Genomic DNA, 10,458 nt, shown 5'->3' on the forward strand with positions numbered 1-10,458 from the left:
TATTATGAAGTACAAAAAGTTTTTCCTCATTTCTTTCTTTCTTGTGGTCTTCGGGTTTCTTTGTGCTGCTTTGTGTCAGTCAACGTTTTTTGTTTAGCTGTGTGTTTATGCTTGAAATTCGAGTATCGAAAATATATTTCTGGTGCAGCAAGCTAACGATACGACTTAAAAGTTTAAAATGATAATTTGCGTTAGAAAAATTTCCTTAATTTAATAATTTATAATATGACATGTCGAAAAGTGCAAGTATGTTGAGTCTGAGGCCTTAATTTACCGAGATTGAGTATTTGAAAATTTATAAAATTTATAGTCCAGTAACTAAAGGGTTATCCATTTTGCGGTTTCAAAATTAAACGTCAATAAAGTACATTTAAAATATTTTTCTTTTATGATATTTCTTTTGATTATAAAGTTTGAACGTTGATATTATGTGTAAAACACTACACCAAACACGCGAGTTGTTGCAAGCATCAATTCTTTCAACCACTTTTTTTCACATATTAACAAGTGTTTTTAAGTGCTCAAAAGTTGAAGCTTAATCCGCATAAACACGCTCCACAAAAAAATTCCAGTTTTGTCAAATCGCACGATCTTAGTAGCCAGGTTGATATCGCCACGTCGAGAAATTACGCAATCAGGAAATATTTTTTGCAATAATGCCATATTCGCTCGAGTTGTGTGGCATGTGGTATCGTCTTGTTAAAAGCACATATTCTCCAAGTCGCATTGTTTAATATAAGTCACACAAAAGTTGGTTATGATATAACTACAACGTTCCGAATTCATTGTGAAAGTTGTTATATCGTCGTCTTCGAAGAAGTAAGGTCCAATCACACCCCCGGACCAAACAGTGACTTTTGGTAAATGAAATGGCCTCTTTTAAATTACTTGAGAACTCTCCCCCCAAACCCAAATACCAACATTATGTTTATTAACATATCCACCGATTGAGAAATGTTCTTCGTAGAAAATGTTGTCCGAAAAATCGCCGGCCACCGCCTGTTGTTTAAGCACCCATTCGACGTATCTACGAACGACGACGTTGTAAACGGTTAGCTGGCTTCAATTGTTGTGTGAGCTGGATTTTTCATAGATGTGGATCCAATTGCAAAATACGCCATAAAGTGCCGTAAGATAGTCCTAAATCCTGAGAACGACAAGGTATTGACACGTTCGAGAATTCGGCAACACTTTCACTTACAGCAGCGATATTTTCAGTGATTCAAATGAAACAATGAGTTGTTCACAATTTTGCAAAGTGCTGCGTATTTGGACGGTCAACCATAATCTCCTTTTAGCTGTGTCAGAATCATCATTTTTGTAGGGTGTTTTAACAATTTGTATGCGTTGTCCGATAGTTACTCGATCTATGGTCGAAAATGTCACACTTTCAACTGGAAAACAAAATTTGTTTAACAACTTAGTTTGACAGATGTCAAATCCCAGCCCTATACTTTTGAAATCGCAGAATGGGTTATTCGTTATATCCAAATCCGGAAGTTTTTTTTTTTAAAATGAAATGAAGCTATACATTTTCTCAGTGTAGACCTTATTTAAAGTTGAAGTATACCTTAAAACCTATTGGTTGTGACAGCACTCAATTTTCTTTCCAGAAAAATAGAACTTGAATATCGTGTCTTTTGTGCAAGCTGAAAACACAGTTTACAATTTCGAAGACAACACATTTTGAGGAAAAATTGTTCGAGTATCGAAGTTTTTACTTCAAATCCAACAACTTTTTTTTAAGTCAAATAGTGTATAGTTTAAAAACTCTGACAGAGGTAGATACGTTCCACAAAAATTCTTTGTGTGCGGAAAAAAGCTTTTTCTGAGTTTATTCTTCACAAATTTCAAATTATAGAAAATACTATCAGCTTCAGCACTCAGCTAGCAGTAGTTAAGTTACAATCTTTCTTTTTTTGTATTTTGGTTCTTCTTTCCTTCCAATTACACCGTCCTCGCTGTCTCTCACATACTATACGTCTTCTATACACCTTTTACCTTATGATGATTGCCATGGGGATTGAAATTTGAAATTGAAGGTGGTAAAAATTGTTATGATTTTATTTTACTTCTATATATGTATGTAGGTTCGTGGCGGGATATGTATTCAAATCTTTGCACGTTTTTGAAATGATGATTTTCCCCGCTCGTCCTCCCACTTTCCGAACGAACCAAAATTAGATTTGTTTACATTCCACTTTTTTAATTATTTATCCAACTGCGAGGGATTATTTCTCGAAAGTGATGTTTAAGATGGTGGAAGTAAGAGGCTTATAAATAACATATATCTAGGGGGTATGTATAGATGGGCTTGTAGATGCCAACCAAAAAAGGGTGCTGCTGGAGGCTGCATAATGTCGATGCTACACTTGATGGTATCGTAACGATGGTGATGATGATGATACTGCTGCTGCTGCAACATACATAAATACAAGTCTTCAATAATCATCATCATCATCCCTGATGTCAGTGTCGCAGTTGTATGCATTAAGCAAGGAGGCTGGCAGGATATACAACTTACGAGAGATAGACACAAATAAAACAAAAATATTTTGGCATGCAATTTCACTCTCTAGAGTCTTCTCTCTGTACTCTAAACAACACAACCCATAAAGATGAAGCAGAAGCAGGTTGTCTGGCTTAAAGCTATATGCAGTATATAGATATGTGTACTTGCTCCATACTTTTGGTATTTGGTTTTTAAGGATGTTGATGATGATGATGGTCTACCTATATAGAGAATGCGCATTGCATCCATAAAAATAAATTGTGTTCGTATACAAATATCTACACCCGGGCCCGGTATACGAGTACAGAGCTCAATACTACGGTAGATATAGGTACTATAAAGTTTATATCTGCTGCATCCTTGCGTATTTTGTTGTTGTTGATTTTGTATTTAGGTGAAAAAGCCGCCAATAAACTGAACTGAACTGAAACTGAAAAGCGATGGCAGATGAAGCCTGAGAGTGTAATCAAAAATATATGTAGCTAGCTATAACTAGGTTGTAGCTATACCCACTTAAGTTTGTATGATTTTTAATTGAAGCCATTAATATTAATCAAGCTCGTAAGCTAGATTCATGCATACATATGTAGATACCTTATATCTACCTGACTTTATGTGCATTTCGCATATAGAAATAGCCTTGTGGAACTATCCATAATGTATTTATTAATTTTTCGTAGGCGTTCTTCGTATATAGAGGATATTAGTTCCATTACCATGATCATCATCATCGTATAAGACCCTTGAGAGTTTTCTTATGAGATATTTTAGGGACATACCTAGGCAACTATATTTTCAGTGTCACTTTTGTTGTTGTTATTTTTTCTTTTCTTATTTTCTTGTTTATTTACCCTTAGCTAAAAGTTAAACAAGTGCCAATGCCTTTAGCCAATTTTATATTAATATGTATTCTTATATATGGTTCCTCAAAAGTTTCCTTTTATTATACGAGTAGGTATATGTGTTTGTTTGTGGGTGGATATGTGTGTGTACTTACTGTGTGTATCTGCAACCGCAGGGCTCGAATGTATGTTGCTATACTATTTGAAATGTATAAACTTTCATAAAACAGATGTTTCGTAGTTCTACAGCCAAAGGGGCGGCTGTTTGTGCCTTTGCCTTCTATATAAAGTTTTTCCAGAAGACTAAGGCACAAATGCCAAATTCGCTTTTTGGCTAAAATATAGAATTATAATTGCATTTCATTGTCGGAGTTTTGTATTAGGTCTTTAGACAGATAGATAGGTACGTAGATATATACAAAATATTGATACTTTTCCTTTTCAACTAAGTACAGTTTCTCTGACGAGCTAAAGTATAGGAAAAGATAGAATTAGGGGAAAAGTTTGTCTACAGAGAGTAGAAAATATTTTCTATATAGTTTCATATAGGCACCTACTTGTTTTTAATGAATAGGTAGTTTTTTTTTTTGATGTTCAGTCTTTCTATAGCGTTTTCTAATAGTAAAAATATAGGTTTGTATACATTTCGAAAATAAATTGCAACTTAATTTTCACTTTTAAAGTTTTATTTTGCTGAAATGTTTGAAGTGGTTTTAGTTTCGTGTCTGTTTTTTTTTGTTATTGTTTTTGAAAAATTATAGAAATACAGGCCAAATGTTGCTTTAAGAAAGGCTTATAATATTTTTTGTTTGTATACAAAATTTGACCTTGAAGTTTAAAAAGCCATCAAATTTTTCTATTGACATTGAATATTTCAGTTTTGTATTTAAATTGTTCTCTTAAACAATTTAAATAAGGAATTTGATGATGAACTACATCAAGGCTACTACATAAGCTACATTATTACAAAAGGCTACGAAATAAGCTACATCACTTAGTTTGGAAAAAAGCAAAGATCTCGTAGGTTTTCGGTATGAGCTCTTATTAAGAACTTGATATGAAGGCACTGAAAAAACGAACTTCATTTAGGGTAAATTTGAGTTGTTCGAAGACCATCTCTCAGTAAAACTTTCAAAGGGACCAATCCTAACAATTGACAGCGATTACATGAAATCTTATGACAAGATGAACCACTAGTACAAAAAACATGATATATCAAAAGAAAGAACCGACAACTGCAAGTTATGGGCAGTAAGAGACATTCTATCTTTTACTTGGAAACATTTTTGAAGGTAAGAGATCAAGACTGACAGATCAAGATGAACTAAATAAAAGAAATTGGGTGGCGCAACAGCCCGAAGAGAACTAGGGCCTACTGGCTTCCAACTCTCAACAATTCCTGTGTGCGAGTAATGTTGTCAGGGATGGAAGGGACCTACAATTTTAAGCCAAATCCGAACGGCAAATTTGATAAAGCACTTTTCATGACAAGAATTACTCTTGGAGAATTTGTCAATTCCTTGCAAGAGGCACTACTCATGAAAAAACTTTAGGTGGCATAAGCAGGGATCGAACCCAAGACCTCTGGCATGACAGTCCAATGCACTAACCATCAAGATGAACGCTGAAGCAAAAACATGTTCACCAAGTGCACATAACATGCTTTTGCACATGAGTCAACAAACTACAAATTAAGTAACTAAGCCTAACACAACGAAACCTAAGGATTCGCTACTGATTACTGCAGACAACAATCAAGAAGCTTAATTATAACCACTTTTGGGTACGCAAAGGGTTAGCATCACATAAAATAATGGATAAAGTATAGTGTTGTCCGAGCGTTCCTAGACTCAGGTTTGCAGAAAAATCTAGTCTCAAAGCGACTTATCAAACGTATATTCTTATAACTAAAACTATTATCTCTATGCAGAGCTGGATTTAGGGGAGGGCAACCTGTGAAAGCCCACAACCCCCCCCCCCCCCCCCACAATAGAGGCTTGGAAACATAATATAGCAGAAATCATTGGTCTATGTATATTTGTTCACTCCAATCAGGCAATCAGTGAAATATCAAAATCTCAAATGGAAGCACTTCCAATTCACTATACCCATCTTGAGGGAGTACCCCAATCGCTTAAGGGCTGAGTGAGGTGGTACTTGCCCGCAAAATTTGGAGGTTGTAATTTGTCCATCGGCTGTTCAAGACTTTGATTTCGTGCAGAATTTGTACACGTTTTTCACAGCCAGTACAGAGTGGCATCGAATTCTGATTGAGAAATTATCGGAGAAGAAAAGCGGTCTTGAAAAGGCTCAGCGACACTCGTTGGTATTGTCAATCTGAAGCTACAAAAGCCTTAGTCAACGGCTATTCGGAAATCGAAAAAGCTCTAACCAGCATATCTTCCAATAACGAGCGAAAAGACATCGTGAGGAATGAAGCAACGCGCCTTCTATAGAAGTGGTCTCGAAACCAATCTGTTTGCAACATTTTGGAACGATAACTTGGAGTGATTGAAAATGATTCTTGAATCGGCAATGTGGCACTAGAATCATTGAAATCATTCGTGGAATCCAAACGAAATGATTTTGATAAAAACAAGGAAGCAGCCAAAAAAATATCCCATACCGATGAATATGTACAATCACGCATCCACACCAGAACGATAAATGTGAGGTTGAATCCGCTCTATTACGAGTTTCTCTTACTTAAAGATTGCATGCCTATGAAGCTGTATGTTCGAGATTTGGATTCCTGAATCACATCGAGGAGATGGATGCTGAAAATTTCCACGATAAAAGAAAAAGATAAGCATTGGTGCAAGTGTATCCGGATGATTTAGAGCCTAGTCTTGGTAATGAATTGCTTCATTTTGTGTCTTTGATTGACTCATACAATAAGAAAAGGACTATGGAATAGATCATTCGCCGGAACTATTTTACTGCCAAATTCTCGAAAATCAAAATTTCAGAGCTACATTCCCAAACCTTGAAATTGCATTGAGAATGTATTTGGTTTTGATGGTAACAAATTGCACTGCAGAGCGCTTATTTTCAAAAATGAAAATTATGAATTAGCATAAATCAATTAGAAATTATCAACGATTTTTCGGCGAAAAAAGCTCGAAAAGTTCCGTTCGTTAACCCTAAAATTTAATTTTAGATAATTTTTTTTTTCAGATAAGGTAGCACTTCGGATTTCCAGACCCAAGGCAAAACCAGTAGGTGCTGGGAGAATGTACAACGTCGAACGGCTACAATCGCCAGAGATCGCCAAATCCTTTTCCGACCGAGTTACAAGTAGTCTCTATCGAAGTTCTCTTTGCTGCCAACACAAGGTATTGAAAACCAGTGGCAACATTGCCAAGATGCAATCAGAGAAGCCACCTCTGATGTGCTGGGTTTTAAACAGCCACCAACAAGGAACCCCTGGTTTGATGAGGAATGTTGGCAGGCAAATGCAGCTAAACAACAGGCACGCAAAGCGGCGCTGCATAAAAGGACGAGAGCTGCTCATGAGCTCTATGAACAGAAGAAGCGAGAGGAATGCCGACTTCTCAGAAGGAAAATGAGAGGGCATGAGGAGCGTGCGGTCGAAGATGTTGAGAGGTTTAAAAGCAGGAATGAAGTTCGAAAGTTTTATGAACAGGTGACACGAAATTCACAGACACATAAACCTAGAACCGAAGGATACAAAGACGAAAGTGGAAACATCATAGTGGAACCGCAGTCAATTCTGAGGATATGGAAGGACCACTACTTAACATCGCATATAAAATCTTCTCTGCCGTAATATGTGAACGTCTAAAGCCCTTCGTCAACAACCTGATAGGTCCTTATCAGTGTGGTTTTAGACCAGGAAAGTCCACAGTTGATGAAATATTCACATTACGGCAGATCCTGGAAAAAACTCAAGAACACCAAATCGACACCCACCATCTTTTCATCGATTTCAAAGAAAGAATAGTGCAGAGCTGACACGTCAATACTAGAGGCACTATCTTTCAAAAGTCTGTCCAATTACTAGCATATGCTGTAATTGGTTTTTGTGAGTATTGAGGCAGAGGCGGCAAAAATGGTTTTAACGGTTAATAAGGGCAAAACAAAGTACATGCTGTCGTCAAGAAAAGACGACGTCTTGGTCAAAAAGTCACCATCGACAGACGTAAACGCAGAAAACAACACCAGCGCTGAGATCAAACGCAGAATAACTCTTGCTAACTCTTCTTTGGACTAAGAAAGCAATTGAGTGGTACAGTCCTCTCTCGAGGGACCAAAGTGTTGCTATATAAGACCCTTATCATCCCCGTCCTGCTATACGGTGCAGAAGCATGGACTATGACAAAAGCGGATGAAAGCACCTTGGGTCGCTTCGAGAGAAAAGTTCTTCGTGTGATCTATGGTCCCGTATGTATCGAAGGGGAGTGGAGGAGAAAATGGAACGACGAGCTGAACGGGTTGTACAGCGACGTAGACTTAGCCAGAAGGGTAAAAGTCCAACGCCCAAGATGGCTGGGTCACGAAGAGCGCATGGAAACCAATTCTCCGGCCCGGAAAGTCTTCGCATTCACACCCACAGGGCAGCGCAGTAGAGGAAGACCGCGGATCAGGTGGCGCGCACAAGTGGAAAGTGACCTCACCCAACTTGGAGCGCGAAACTGGAGACATCTAGCTAGGGACTGAGCTAGATGGAGAAGTTTGTTGGGTGAGGCCCTAGTTCACACAGGACTGTAGCGCCACCTTAAGTAAGTAAGTAATTCTTTTTTCCGTTTGCATTTATATGGCTTTGTTCAATACTAGAGGAACGGTTTCACAGTAAATAATTTATTGAAAAACTCGAGTGAAAAAATTGGCTTCCTTTATTTTGAAAATAATTTGGGGCAAGGGGCCTCCGCTTCTTTACTAGACTGAGGCTTCTGGACTTCTTAATCCAGCCCTATCTATGTATCGAAGCTATCGGGTGGAAATAACAGCAAGTCAACATCAAACTCCAATCGTCAGATGAAAATTTCAAACTTTAGATACAACAAACTAGTCAAACTCTAAAAAAATATCAATTTAGCACACCTGAAGCTCACAGACAATATTTTTGTTTTCTTGAAGTAGAATTATATCATCCACTTATAAGCCCTGAGCAAATACTAATCGGTGACAAGATGGCACTGTCAAAATTATAAAATGTCTCCTGCGGTGAAGACTCTACAAACCACCTCATCAAAAGATTCTATAAACTGGACACACCAAAATCAATGACAGGGCGGCAACAAGTAAAATACTGCAAATTCAAAACCGCTGCTTCTTACCTAGCAAAAAAAATGTCCGAAATATTATATATAGTGAAATCTCCAAATTGTATTTTCTTATACATCTATAAGCTAATTCATAGAATTATGGGGCTTAAAAATGTCATGACATTTTATTTGAATTTTTTTTAAAAGATTCTTTGGAAAAAAAAACATTATATTATAAGGCGTTGTGGCATTTTGTATTCTGGGTAGGTGTAATGTGATTTAAAAATAGATACTACGCACAGAATAAATGTCACAACCCCTAAAGCGTAATATGTCAAAACCATTAACAGTACAGTATACACTCATGTATGTGTATATCAAACTCAAAATCATCAATTTTTAAGACGATATGTATCAAAGCTCGATTTATGTGTTACTAAAAGCTTTTTGTTGCATTTGTAGACATTTTATTTTAAAATCGTAAGACTTATTTAGCAGACATTTTTAAGATTGACTTTTATTAAAAGACTTGAAGTGAATTATTTTATAATTTATAAATGTTTCTGTCAAATCTTTTATCTTGAGTAAGTTTTAAAATTATGTTTATGTAGTACTCCGAGTAAACGGAATTAAGCCCTTAGTTAATAACGAAGATCATCTTTAATGCAATAAGACAATAAAAAAGTTAGCAGGTGTTGATGGTAAATTCAACTTTATACTTAAACGGTCTATAGACACCACACTTTTGTGTACAAAGTTGTACTGACATCCGGTGTGGCATTCCACCACACACGCTGCTAATATAATCAAATCGTACACATGCCGCATATTATCCAGTGTATTGGAAGACAGCTGTGGTCCATTCTCTCCTGAAAAAGGAAAGGACAACTTCAACCGGCAAAATTTTGGGTCGATAAGTTTTCTTTCGAGAACGAGCAAAGTTTAAGAAAAGATCACCATAATGTGGCTCTAACTAGTTGGTCTGTGGAAAACACAATAATTATGAATAAGCAGTCTTGGATTGAATAAGCTTTTGTTGTATATATATGTTATGCTTAACTTTAGTAAGTTTAATGAGAAAACTAGTAAATTGACTTCTACCACAACATTCCTAATTAAAAATGGTCTTACCCCGATAAACTTAAATTCACCGATTCTCTTCTGCATTTACAACAGCTATCTGATAGCTCGTCCAGACTAACTAAGGCAATTTCGTACGCCGGCCATTTAGTTGCGTACAGAAGGACCCGAAAGGTTTAGGTTATACGAATTCTCTTACAACGTGACTTCAGTCTGACGAAACGGCTGTATCACAGCAGGCGTCTTGACCCCAGAGCTAGTGTAATTTGCAATATGGACCACATACAACCGCTATACGTTTGTTACTGTCCGATATGCTTTAACGTTGCCCTTTTTTTAAGTTAATTTTACTATTCAAAAGAGGTTCTTTACAACGTGGCGATCAACAAAATTGTCAATTTCTCACCATTACCATTAATTGTCCTAATTTTATAAAGACTCTACCAAATTTCTAGATCTTCAAAATAAATCAGCTTTTAGCACTGTTTTTTTTCTTCAAAACTTTCTCTTTGTGACTTTGACAGTCAACGATCCCATAAAACGACCCACAACATGTTGTCCGTAGAGTCTTCCTTAAACATTTTAACTTTCCTTAACAATAAATCTGGAAACTAATTAACTATTGTGGATCATAAAATTCCATTCCAAACACCAACCAAGTGGCTCGTAAATTTCAATGAATATTCCCATGTGTGCGTGTGTCATTATCGTTGTCGTTTTCGGTCCTCAAGTCCTCTGCAGTCTCGTCATAATCGTTGCCGTTCGTCCTTATGGTTGTATACCATTTAACTTATGA

This window comes from Eupeodes corollae, chromosome 1, assembly GCF_945859685.1.
Source record: "Eupeodes corollae chromosome 1, idEupCoro1.1, whole genome shotgun sequence".
In the NCBI taxonomy this organism is placed as follows: domain Eukaryota; kingdom Metazoa; phylum Arthropoda; class Insecta; order Diptera; family Syrphidae; genus Eupeodes; species Eupeodes corollae.